Below are 14,594 nucleotides of genomic sequence, written 5' to 3'. Positions count from 1 at the left end.
CATTTTTGTTTTCTTATTTATTAACGTCAGCATTATAAATTGAAAAGGTATACCAACTTAGCTTAGCCTACTAACAAGTGAATGGTCAGACCAAATAGCCCAAGTCTGCCATATGCGGTCTTGAATAGCCAACTTATTTATAATGATTTACTGCCACCTACTGTCCAATACAAGTATAACACAAGGTTTGTCTATTTCAATATTAGAGAACCTTTTATTCTGATCACTGTAGGATACGCTAAATATTTGTACGGTTGAAAGTTAAGGTAATGAAGAGGCTTTTTAATCTTCCCACTAGACCTAAATAGCTGTGTTCAAATATAATATGCACTTTTATCCAAAGCGACTTATTCACTCATGAATACATTTTATGTTTGGGTGGCTCCAGCTGGAACCGAACCAACAAGCCTCGATGTTGCAAGCGTCACGCTCTACTGACTGAGTCACTTGTGTCGTAAACAACCATGTGTAGACGAACCGTGAAATGTTTACTTACCAACAATGCAGAGAGAGAATGTTTTGAAAAATAAAATAATTTGATGAGTTTTAAATTGTCACATGTACAAGGTTGCAGATGTATTTACAGGGTACAGTGAAATTCTTGAGCTCCAACAATGCAGGACAAAGTAAAGTAAAATCAAATATGGTAGTAATACAGATGATAAACTAAATAAGCACATAATAGGATGAATAAATACACAATGAGTAACGAGAACATGCCAATATACAGGGAGTAGCAGTACTGAGTCAATGTGCAGGGGTACGAGGTAATAACATGGCTATATACAGGGAGTAGCAGTACTGAGTCAATGTGCAGGGGTACGAGGTAATAACATGGCTATATACAGGGAGTAGCAGTACTGAGTCAATGTGCAGGGGTACGAGGTAATAACATGGCTATATACAGGGAGTAGCAGTACTGAGTCAATGTGCAGGGGTACGAGGTAATAACATGGCTATATACAGGGAGTAGCAGTACTGAGTCAATGTGCAGGGGTACGAGGTAATAACATGGCTATATACAGGGAGTAGCCGTACTGAGTCAATGTGCAGGGGTACGAGGTAATAACATGGCTATATACAGGGAGTAGCAGTACTGAGTCAATGTGCAGGGGTACGAGGTAATAACATGGCTATATACGGGGAGTAGCAGTACTGAGTCAATGTGCAGGGGTACGAGGTAATAACATGGCTATATACAGGGAGTAGCAGTACTGAGTCAATGTGCAGGGGTACGAGGTAATAACATGGCTATATACACAGGGTACCAGTACTGAGTCAATGTGCAGGGGTACGAGGTAATAACATGGCTATATACAGGGAGTAGCAGTACTGAGTCAATGTGCAGGGGTACGAGGTAATAACATGGCTATATACGGGGAGTAGCAGTACTGAGTCAATGTGCAGGGGTACGAGGTAATAACATGGCTATATACAGGGAGTAGCAGTACTGAGTCAATGTGCAGGGGTACGAGGTAATAACATGGCTATATACACCGGGTACCAGTACTGAGTCAATGTGCAGGGGTACGAGGTAATAACATGGCTATATACAGGGAGTAGCCGTACTGAGTCAATGTGCAGGGGTACGAGGTAATAACATGACTATATACGGGGAGTAGCAGTACTGAGTCAATGTGCAGGGGTACGAGGTAATAACATGGCTATATACACAGGGTACCAGTACTGAGTCAATGTGCAGGGGTACGAGGTAATAACATGGCTATATACAGGGAGTAGCAGTACCCAGTCGATGTGCAGGGGTTTGAGGTAATAACATGGCTATATACAGGGAGTAGCAGTACTGAGTCAATGTGCAGGGGTACGAGGTAATAACATGGCTATATACGGGGAGTAGCAGTACTGAGTCAATGTGCAGGGGTACGAGGTAATAACATGGCTATATACAGGGAGTAGCCGTACTGAGTCAATGTGCAGGGGTACGAGGTAATAACATGGCTATATACGGGGAGTAGCCGTACTGAGTCAATGTGCAGGGGTACGAGGTAATAACATGGCTATATACGGGGAGTAGCAGTACTGAGTCAATGTGCAGGGGTACGAGGTAATAACATGGCTATATACGGGGAGTAGCAGTACTGAGTCAATGTGCAGGGGTACGAGGTAATAACATGGCTATATACGGGGAGTAGCAGTACTGAGTCAATGTGCAGGGGTACGAGGTAATAACATGGCTATATACGGGGAGTAGCCGTACTGAGTCAATGTGCAGGGGTACGAGGTAATAACATGGCTATATACGGGGAGTAGCCGTACTGAGTCAATGTGCAGGGGTACGAGGTAATAACATGGCTATATACGGGGAGTAGCCGTACTGAGTCAATGTGCAGGGGTACGAGGTAATAACATGGCTATATACAGGGAGTAGCCGTACTGAGTCAATGTGCAGGGGTACGAGGTAATAACATGGCTATATACAGGGAGTAGCAGTACTGAGTCAATGGGCAGGGGTACGAGGTAATAACATGGCTATATACAGGGAGTAGCAGTACTGAGTCAATGTGCAGGGGTACGAGGTAATAACATGGCTATATACAGGGAGTAGCAGTACTGAGTCAATGTGCAGGGGTACGAGGTAATAACATGGCTATATACAGGGAGTAGCAGTACTGAGTCAATGTGCAGGGGTACGAGGTAATAACATGGCTATATACAGGGAGTAGCAGTACTGAGTCAATGTGCAGGGGTACGAGGTAATAACATGGCTATATACGGGGAGTAGCCGTACTGAGTCAATGTGCAGGGGTACGAGGTAATAACATGGCTATATACAGGGAGTAGCAGTACTGAGTCAATGTGCAGGGGTACGAGGTAATAACATGGCTATATACACAGGGTACCAGTACTGAGTCAATGTGCAGGGGTACGAGGTAATAACATGGCTATATACAGGGAGTAGCCGTACTGAGTCAATGTGCAGGGGTACGAGGTAATAACATGGCTATATACGGGGAGTAGCCGTACTGAGTCAATGTGCAGGGGTACGAGGTAATAACATGGCTATATACAGGGAGTAGCAGTACTGAGTCAATGTGCAGGGGTACGAGGTAATAACATGGCTATATGCACAGGGTACCAGTACTGAGTCAATGTGCAGGGGTACGAGGTAATAACATGGCTATATACGGGGAGTAGCAGTACTGAGTCAATGTGCAGGGGTACGAGGTAATAACATGGCTATATACGGGGAGTAGCAGTACTGAGTCAATGTGCAGGGGTACGAGGTAATAACATGGCTATATACAGGGAATAGCAGTACTGAGTCAATGTGCAGGGGTACGAGGTAATAACATGGCTATATACAGGGAGTAGCAGTACTGAGTCAATGTGCAGGGGTACGAGGTAATAACATGGCTATATACGGGGAGTAGCCATACTGAGTCAATGTGCAGGGGTACGAGGTAATAACATGGCTATATACGGGGAGTAGCAGTACTGAGTCAATGTGCAGGGGTACGAGGTAATAACATGGCTATATACGGGGAGTAGCCGTACTGAGTCAATGTGCAGGGGTACGAGGTAATAACATGGCTATATACAGGGAGTAGCAGTACTGAGTCAATGTGCAGGGGTACGAGGTAATAACATGGCTATATACAGGGAATAGCAGTACTGAGTCAATGTGCAGGGGTACGAGGTAATAACATGGCTATATACAGGGAGTAGCAGTACTGAATCAATGTGCAGGGGTACGAGGTAATAACATGGCTATATACAGGGAGTAGCAGTACTGAGTCAATGTGCAGGGGTACGAGGTAATAACATGGCTATATACAGGGAGTAGCAGTACCCAGTCGATGTGCAGGGGTTTGAGGTAATAACATGGCTATATACAGGGAGTAGCAGTACTGAGTCAATGTGCAGGGGTACGGGGTAATAACATGGCTATATACAGGGAGTAGCAGTACTGAGTCAATGTGCAGGGGTACGAGGTAATAACATGGCTATATACAGGGGGTAGCAGTACTGAGTCGATGTGCAGGGGTACGAGGTAATAACATGGCTATATGCGGGGAGTAGCAGTACCTAGTCGATGTGCAGGGGTACGAGGTAATAACATGGCTATATACACAGGGTACCAGTACTGAGTCGATGTGCAGGGGTACGAGGTAATAACATGACTATATACGGGGAGTAGCCGTACTGAGTCAATGTGCAGGGGTACGAGGTAATAACATGGCTATATACACGGGGTACCAGTACTGAGTCGATGTGCAGGGGTACGAGGTAATAACATGGCTATATACACGGGGTACCAGTACTGAGTTGATGTGCAGGGGTACGAGGTAATAACATGACTATATACACAGGGTACCAGTACTGAGTCGATGTGCATGGGTACGAGGTAATAACATGGCTATATACAGGGAGTAGCAGTACTGAGTCAATGTGCAGGGGTACGAGGTAATAACATGGCTATATACGGGGAGTAGCAGTACTGAGTCAATGTGCAGGGGTACGAGGTAATAACATGGCTATATACAGGGAGTAGCAGTACTGAGTCAATGTGCAGGGGTACGAGGTAATAACATGGCTATATACACCGGGTACCAGTACTGAGTCAATGTGCAGGGGTACGAGGTAATAACATGGCTATATACAGGGAGTAGCAGTACTGAGTCAATGTGCAGGGGTACGAGGTAATAACATGGCTATATACAGGGAGTAGCAGTACTGAGTCAATGTGCAGGGGTACGAGGTAATAACATGGCTATATACACGGGGTACCAGTACTGAGTCGATGTGCAGGGGTACGAGGTAATAACATGGCTATATACACGGGGTACCAGTACTGAGTTGATGTGCAGGGGTACGAGGTAATAACATGACTATATACACAGGGTACCAGTACTGAGTCGATGTGCATGGGTACGAGGTAATAACATGGCTATATACAGGGAGTAGCAGTACTGAGTCAATGTGCAGGGGTACGAGGTAATAACATGGCTATATACGGGGAGTAGCAGTACTGAGTCAATGTGCAGGGGTACGAGGTAATAACATGGCTATATACAGGGAGTAGCAGTACTGAGTCAATGTGCAGGGGTACGAGGTAATAACATGGCTATATACACCGGGTACCAGTACTGAGTCAATGTGCAGGGGTACGAGGTAATAACATGGCTATATACAGGGAGTAGCCGTACTGAGTCAATGTGCAGGGGTACGAGGTAATAACATGACTATATACGGGGAGTAGCAGTACTGAGTCAATGTGCAGGGGTACGAGGTAATAACATGGCTATATACACAGGGTACCAGTACTGAGTCAATGTGCAGGGGTACGAGGTAATAACATGGCTATATACAGGGAGTAGCAGTACCCAGTCGATGTGCAGGGGTTTGAGGTAATAACATGGCTATATACAGGGAGTAGCAGTACTGAGTCAATGTGCAGGGGTACGAGGTAATAACATGGCTATATACGGGGAGTAGCAGTACTGAGTCAATGTGCAGGGGTACGAGGTAATAACATGGCTATATACAGGGAGTAGCCGTACTGAGTCAATGTGCAGGGGTACGAGGTAATAACATGGCTATATACAGGGAGTAGCAGTACTGAGTCAATGTGCAGGGGTACGAGGTAATAACATGGCTATATACAGGGAGTAGCAGTACTGAGTCAATGTGCAGGGGTACGAGGTAATAACATGGCTATATACAGGGAGTAGCAGTACTGAGTCAATGTGCAGGGGTACGAGGTAATAACATGGCTATATACACGGGGTACCAGTACTGAGTCGATGTGCAGGGGTACGAGGTAATAACATGGCTATATACACGGGGTACCAGTACTGAGTTGATGTGCAGGGGTACGAGGTAATAACATGACTATATACACAGGGTACCAGTACTGAGTCGATGTGCATGGGTACGAGGTAATAACATGGCTATATACAGGGAGTAGCAGTACTGAGTCAATGTGCAGGGGTACGAGGTAATAACATGGCTATATACGGGGAGTAGCAGTACTGAGTCAATGTGCAGGGGTACGAGGTAATAACATGGCTATATACAGGGAGTAGCAGTACTGAGTCAATGTGCAGGGGTACGAGGTAATAACATGGCTATATACACCGGGTACCAGTACTGAGTCAATGTGCAGGGGTACGAGGTAATAACATGGCTATATACAGGGAGTAGCCGTACTGAGTCAATGTGCAGGGGTACGAGGTAATAACATGACTATATACGGGGAGTAGCAGTACTGAGTCAATGTGCAGGGGTACGAGGTAATAACATGGCTATATACACAGGGTACCAGTACTGAGTCAATGTGCAGGGGTACGAGGTAATAACATGGCTATATACAGGGAGTAGCAGTACCCAGTCGATGTGCAGGGGTTTGAGGTAATAACATGGCTATATACAGGGAGTAGCAGTACTGAGTCAATGTGCAGGGGTACGAGGTAATAACATGGCTATATACGGGGAGTAGCAGTACTGAGTCAATGTGCAGGGGTACGAGGTAATAACATGGCTATATACAGGGAGTAGCCGTACTGAGTCAATGTGCAGGGGTACGAGGTAATAACATGGCTATATACGGGGAGTAGCCGTACTGAGTCAATGTGCAGGGGTACGAGGTAATAACATGGCTATATACGGGGAGTAGCAGTACTGAGTCAATGTGCAGGGGTACGAGGTAATAACATGGCTATATACGGGGAGTAGCAGTACTGAGTCAATGTGCAGGGGTACGAGGTAATAACATGGCTATATACGGGGAGTAGCAGTACTGAGTCAATGTGCAGGGGTACGAGGTAATAACATGGCTATATACAGGGAGTAGCAGTACTGAGTCAATGTGCAGGGGTACGAGGTAATAACATGGCTATATACGGGGAGTAGCCGTACTGAGTCAATGTGCAGGGGTACGAGGTAATAACATGGCTATATACGGGGAGTAGCCGTACTGAGTCAATGTGCAGGGGTACGAGGTAATAACATGGCTATATACAGGGAGTAGCAGTACTGAGTCAATGGGCAGGGGTACGAGGTAATAACATGGCTATATACAGGGAGTAGCAGTACTGAGTCAATGTGCAGGGGTACGAGGTAATAACATGGCTATATACAGGGAGTAGCAGTACTGAGTCAATGTGCAGGGGTACGAGGTAATAACATGGCTATATACAGGGAGTAGCAGTACTGAGTCAATGTGCAGGGGTACGAGGTAATAACATGGCTATATACGGGGAGTAGCCGTACTGAGTCAATGTGCAGGGGTACGAGGTAATAACATGGCTATATACAGGGAGTAGCAGTACTGAGTCAATGTGCAGGGGTACGAGGTAATAACATGGCTATATACACAGGGTACCAGTACTGAGTCAATGTGCAGGGGTACGAGGTAATAACATGGCTATATACAGGGAGTAGCCGTACTGAGTCAATGTGCAGGGGTACGAGGTAATAACATGGCTATATACGGGGAGTAGCCGTACTGAGTCAATGTGCAGGGGTACGAGGTAATAACATGGCTATATACAGGGAGTAGCAGTACTGAGTCAATGTGCAGGGGTACGAGGTAATAACATGGCTATATGCACAGGGTACCAGTACTGAGTCAATGTGCAGGGGTACGAGGTAATAACATGGCTATATACGGGGAGTAGCAGTACTGAGTCAATGTGCAGGGGTACGAGGTAATAACATGGCTATATACGGGGAGTAGCAGTACTGAGTCAATGTGCAGGGGTACGAGGTAATAACATGGCTATATACGGGGAATAGCAGTACTGAGTCAATGTGCAGGGGTACGAGGTAATAACATGGCTATATACAGGGAGTAGCAGTACTGAGTCAATGTGCAGGGGTACGAGGTAATAACATGGCTATATACGGGGAGTAGCCATACTGAGTCAATGTGCAGGGGTACGAGGTAATAACATGGCTATATACGGGGAGTAGCAGTACTGAGTCAATGTGCAGGGGTACGAGGTAATAACATGGCTATATACGGGGAGTAGCCGTACTGAGTCAATGTGCAGGGGTACGAGGTAATAACATGGCTATATACAGGGAGTAGCAGTACTGAGTCAATGTGCAGGGGTACGAGGTAATAACATGGCTATATACAGGGAATAGCAGTACTGAGTCAATGTGCAGGGGTACGAGGTAATAACATGGCTATATACAGGGAGTAGCAGTACTGAGTCAATGTGCAGGGGTACGAGGTAATAACATGGCTATATACAGGGAGTAGCAGTACTGAGTCAATGTGCAGGGGTACGAGGTAATAACATGGCTATATACAGGGAGTAGCAGTACCCAGTCGATGTGCAGGGGTTTGAGGTAATAACATGGCTATATACAGGGAGTAGCAGTACTGAGTCAATGTGCAGGGGTACGAGGTAATAACATGGCTATATACAGGGAGTAGCAGTACTGAGTCAATGTGCAGGGGTACGAGGTAATAACATGGCTATATACAGGGAGTAGCAGTACTGAGTCAATGTGCAGGGGTACGAGGTAATAACATGGCTATATACAGGGAGTAGCAGTACTGAGTCAATGTGCAGGGGTACGAGGTAATAACATGGCTATATACGGGGAGTAGCCGTACTGAGTCAATGTGCAGGGGTACGGGGTAATAACATGGCTATATACGGGGAGTAGCCGTACTGAGTCAATGTGCAGGGGTACGAGGTAATAACATGGCTATATACGGGGAGTAGCCGTACTGAGTCAATGTGCAGGGGTATGAGGTAATAACATGGCTATATACAGGGAGTAGCAGTACTGAGTCAATGTGCAGGGGTACGAGGTAATAACATGGCTATATACAGGGAATAGCAGTACTGAGTCAATGTGCAGGGGTACGAGGTAATAACATGGCTATATACAGGGAGTAGCAGTACTGAATCAATGTGCAGGGGTACGAGGTAATAACATGGCTATATACAGGGAGTAGCAGTACTGAGTCAATGTGCAGGGGTACGAGGTAATAACATGGCTATATACAGGGAGTAGCAGTACCCAGTCGATGTGCAGGGGTTTGAGGTAATAACATGGCTATATACAGGGAGTAGCAGTACTGAGTCAATGTGCAGGGGTACGGGGTAATAACATGGCTATATACAGGGAGTAGCAGTACTGAGTCAATGTGCAGGGGTACGAGGTAATAACATGGCTATATACAGGGGGTAGCAGTACTGAGTCGATGTGCAGGGGTACGAGGTAATAACATGGCTATATGCGGGGAGTAGCAGTACCTAGTCGATGTGCAGGGGTACGAGGTAATAACATGGCTATATACACAGGGTACCAGTACTGAGTCGATGTGCAGGGGTACGAGGTAATAACATGACTATATACGGGGAGTAGCCGTACTGAGTCAATGTGCAGGGGTACGAGGTAATAACATGGCTATATACACGGGGTACCAGTACTGAGTCGATGTGCAGGGGTACGAGGTAATAACATGGCTATATACACGGGGTACCAGTACTGAGTTGATGTGCAGGGGTACGAGGTAATAACATGACTATATACACAGGGTACCAGTACTGAGTCGATGTGCAGGGGTACGAGGTAATAACATGACTATAAACGGGGAGTAGCCGTACTGAGTCAATGTGCAGGGGTACGAGGTAATAACATGGCTATATACACGGGGTACCAGTACTGAGTCGATGTGCAGGGGTACGAGGTAATAACATGACTATATACACAGGGTACCAGTACTGAGTCGATGTGCAGGGGTACGAGGTAATAACATGACTATAAACGGGGAGTAGCCGTACTGAGTCAATGTGCAGGGGTACGAGGTAATAACATGGCTATATACACGGGGTACCAGTACTGAGTCGATGTGCAGGGGTACGAGGTAATAACATGGCTATATACACGGGGTACCAGTACTGAGTCGATGTGCAGGGGTACGAGGTAATAACATGACTATATACACGAGGTACCAGTACTGAGTCGATGTGCAGGGGTACGAGTCAATTGAGGTAGATGCACTACATGATAATTGTATGTGGACACCTGCTTGTCGAACATCTCATTCTAAATCATGGGCATTAATATGGAGTTGTCCCCCCCCCCCTTTGCTGCTATAACAGCCCCCACTCTTCTGGGAAGGGTTTCTACTAGATGTTGGAACATTGCTGCAGGGGACTTGCTTCCATTCAACCACGAGCCTTCGTGAGGTTGGGCGATCAGGCCTGGCTCGCAGTCGGTGTTCCAATTCATCCCAAAGATGTTCGATGGGGTTGAGGTCAGGACTCTGTGCATGCCAGTCAAGTTCTTCAACACCGATCTCGACAAACCATTTCTGTATGTACCTCGCTTTGTGCACTGGGGATTTGTCACTGGAACTAAGGGGCCTAGCCCGAACCATGAAAAACAGCCCCAGACCATTATTCCTGATTGGTATTTGGCCATGATAACTACTAGTTTAGATAGCTGGCTAGACTAATTTACCAATCCATTTTTTTTGCTGACATGGCTAATAGAGTGACTGTCAGTGACTGACATAACATGAGAAAAATTGCTGATGCACAACCGAATTTCGAACTTGCACCTTGTGTATTCTATTATTCTAACTCTCAACAGTAAATTGAGACCAAATCGCGCTTAGAGCCCTCCAAAAGGCTAGAGTCAAATCAAATTCAAATCAAATGTATTTATATAGCCCTTCTTACATCAGCTGATATCTCAGTGCTGTACAGAAACCCAGCCTAAAACCCCAAACAGCAAGCAATGCAGGTGCAGAAGGACGGTGGCTAGGAAAAACTCCCTAGAAAGGCCAAAACCTAGGAAGATACCTAGAGAGGAACCAGGCTATGAGGGGTGGCCAGTCCTCTTCTGGCTGTGCCGGGTGGAGATTATAACAGAACATGGCCAAGATGTTCAAATGTTCATAAATGACCAGCATGGTCGAATAATAATAATCACAGTAGTTGTCAAGGGTGCAGCAAGTCAGCACCTCAGGAGCAAACGTCAGTTGGCTTTTCATAGCCGATCATTGAGAGTATCTCTACCGCTCCTGCTGTCTCTAGAGAGTTGAAAACAGCAGGGATGGGACAGGTAGCACGTCAGGTGAACAGGTCAGGGTTCCATAGCCGATCATTGAGAGTATCTCTACCGCTCCTGCTGTCTCTAGAGAGTTGAAAACAGCAGGTCTGGGACAGGTAGCACGTCCGGTGAACAGGTCAGGGTTCCATAGCCGCAGGCAGAACAGTTGAAACTGGAGCAGCAGCACGACCAGGTGGACTGGGGACAGCAAGGAGTCATCATGCCAGGTAGTCCTGAGGCATGGTCCTAGGGCTCAGGTCCACTGAGAGAGAGAGAGAAAAAAAGAGAGGATTAGAGCGAGCACACTTCCATTCACACCGGACACCGGATAAGACAGGAGAAATACTCCAGATATAACAGACTGACCCTAGCCCCCCGATGCATAAATACTGGAGGCTGAGACAGGAGGGGTCAGGAGACATTGTGGCCCCATCCGATGATCACCCGGACAGGGCCAAACAGGCAGGATATTTGAACAGAAGCGATCTGAGGTCATTCGAGTTGCCTCCTCATTAATTCTCCTGCCCCCTAAAAAAACAATAACAACATAATTCTAAGAAAGAGTTTGTGTTGGGCTGGTCCTGGCATATAGTTTACACAACGTTATATCCTATGTTTGAGACCAACACATTGCTGTGGCGCGCCTGTATCTCTCTCTCAGAACTAAAATGAGATTCACTTCCTATTATCTCTCTCCTCGCTGCTGGACATGAGCCTGTAACTCTCTCCTCTCTGCTAGACATGAGCCTGTAACTCTCTCCTCTCTGCTAGACATGAGCCTGTAACTCTCCCCTCTCTGCTAGACATGAGCCTGTAACTCTCTCCTGTCTGCTAGACATGAGCCTGTAACTCTCTCCTCTCTGCTAGACATGAGCCTGTAACTCTCTCCTCTCTGCTAGACATGAGCCTGCAACTCTCTCCTCTACTGTCACCATCGTTGACATCTCTGCCTACTTCTGAGTGGAGGAGACCAAGGAGAATTGGTTTAGTCTCGACTCTTGGTTGACAGTGTTGGGGGATGGGTAATGTAGTCTTGACTCTTGGTTGACAGTGTTGGGGGATGGGTAATGTAGTCTTGACTCTTGGTTGACAGTGTTGGGGGATGGGTAATGTAGTCTTGACTGTTGGTTGACAGTGTTGGGGGATGGGTAATGTAGTCTTGACTGTTGGTTGACAGTGTTGGGGGATGGGTAATGTAGTCTTGACTCTTGGTTGACAGTGTTGGGGGATGGGTAATGTAGTCTTGACTCTTGGTTGACAGTGTTGGGGGATGGGTAATGTAGTCTTGACTCTTGGTTGACAGTGTTGGGGGATGGGTAATGTAGTCTTGACTCTTGGTTGACAGTGTTGGGGGATGGGTAATGTAGTCTCGACTCTTGGTTGACAGTGTTGGGGGATGGGTAATGTAGTCTTGACTCTTGGTTGACAGTGTTGGGGGATGGGTAATGTAGTCTTGACTCTTGGTTGACAGTGTTGGGGGATGGGTAATGTAGTCTCGACTCTTGGTTGACAGTGTTGGGGGATGGGTAATGTAGTCTCGACTCTTGGTTGACAGTGTTGGGGGATGGGTAATGTAGTCTCGACTCTTGGTTGACAGTGTTGGGGGATGGGTAATGTAGTCTTGACTCTTGGTTGACAGTGTTGGGGGATGGGTAATGTAGTCTTGACTCTTGGTTGACAGTGTTGGGGGGATGGGTAATGTAGTCTTGACTCTTGGTTGACAGTGTTGGGGGATGGGTAATGTAGTCTTGACTCTTGGTTGACAGTGTTGGGGGATGGGTAATGTAGTCTTGACTCTTGGTTGACAGTGTTGGGGGATGGGTAATGTAGTCTTGACTCTTGGTTGACAGTGTTGGGGGATGGGTAATGTAGTCTTGACTCTTGGTTAACAGTGTTGGGGGATGGGTAATGTAGTCTCGACTCTTGGTTGATAGTGTTGGGGGGGATGGGTAATGTAGTCTTGACTCTTGGTTGACAGTGTTGGGGGATGGGTAATGTAGTCTTGACTCTTGGTTGACAGTGTTGGGGGATGGGTAATGTAGTCTTGACTCTTGGTTGACAGTGTTGGGGGATGGGTAATGTAGTCTTGACTCTTGGTTGACAGTGTTGGGGGATGGGTAATGTATTGATGCTCGAGTGCCAAATCAACACAAATTTGTTTCTATTTGTCTTTGTTACTTCTTTTTTATATAAATTAGTCTTATTTTTGTATATATTTTTTATATTTATATAGTTTTAAATGTTAGGATTATTTATTTGTGTTCCAAATGTTGAAATAAAAATGACAGTTAATGCAGAATGGTGCTTTTTTTTTGTGGTGGGTTGGGGGGGGGGGGCTGAATGGGGGGGTTCGCCCACGGAGCCATACAAGCTAGAAACACCACTGCTGTGGATTGTGTTACTGTCGACCAATCACAAGGCATATAATGTAGCTTGAGAATGCACAGCAAATCTGTCAGTAAACCACATGCAGCCAGAACAAGCCTCTTGCAATATTTCAAATACTCCTGCTTAAAAGTGAAACAATTACAAAGACTTTAGGCTACCAAAATATTTTATCAACTTCCAAATAGGCCTATGGAGCGAACATTGTTTTACGAAGTAATACAAGAGAGATACGCTTTTGGCATGAGAGTATCGGCCATTTTGTCCATTTATTGATCTCAGTTTCTCAGTTTGTCAGTGTCAAAGTCACCTGTCTTTTCCATCATTTGTGTGGTATTAAAAAATACTACTAAAGTCTGAAAAGTGCATGAAATTCTTCCCAGACCCAAGTACAACTGTTTCTGTCTTCTCTACTGCTCCATGCTACTTTGCAAATGTGATGATATGCATGCACTGCTTTATTCTAAATTTGATTTTTTTTTTCATTCCAGTGCCTCAGAGACCCCTAGTTCACTTTTTTTCCCCCGGCACCTCCCTATTTACAATTTAAGAAATGGTGAAGACTCTTGTCAGCGCATGCTCTGAGTACACGTCCTAGTAATCCATCTGGCCCTGCGGACTTGTGAATGTTGACCTGTTTAAAGGTCTCACTCACATCAACTATGGAAAGCGAGATCACACAGTCGTCCGGAACAGCTGGTGCTCTCATGCGTGGTTCAGTGTTAGAATAATTTGAGCTCCTCTGGTAGGCTTGCGTCACTGGGCAGCATGCGGATGGGTTAACCTTTGTAATTCGTGATAGTTTGCAAGCCCTGTCACAGCCGACAAGCATCAGAGCTGGCATAGTAGGATTCGATCTTAGTCCTGTATTGACTTTTTGACTGTTTGATGGCTCGTCGGTTTAACAGGATTTCTTATAAGCTTCCGGATTAGTGTCCCACTCCTTGAAAACGGCAGCTCTAGCCTTTAGCTCAGTGCAGATGTTGCCTGTAGATCCATGAATTCTGGCCGATGACTGATGTGGTACTCTTCAATGTTATAGGAGGAATCTTTGAACACAATTGGCTAAACATTTAAATCATGAAAACAAAAAATTCAAAAAATATAACTTTGGTCTTAATTCAAGGTTAAAATTATAAATAAGATTAGCAGTGTGGTTAGGG

Source organism: Oncorhynchus kisutch, linkage group LG13 (genome assembly GCF_002021735.2).
Source record: "Oncorhynchus kisutch isolate 150728-3 linkage group LG13, Okis_V2, whole genome shotgun sequence".
NCBI classification, from domain to species: domain Eukaryota; kingdom Metazoa; phylum Chordata; class Actinopteri; order Salmoniformes; family Salmonidae; genus Oncorhynchus; species Oncorhynchus kisutch.
This window is presented reverse-complemented; position numbering follows the sequence as displayed.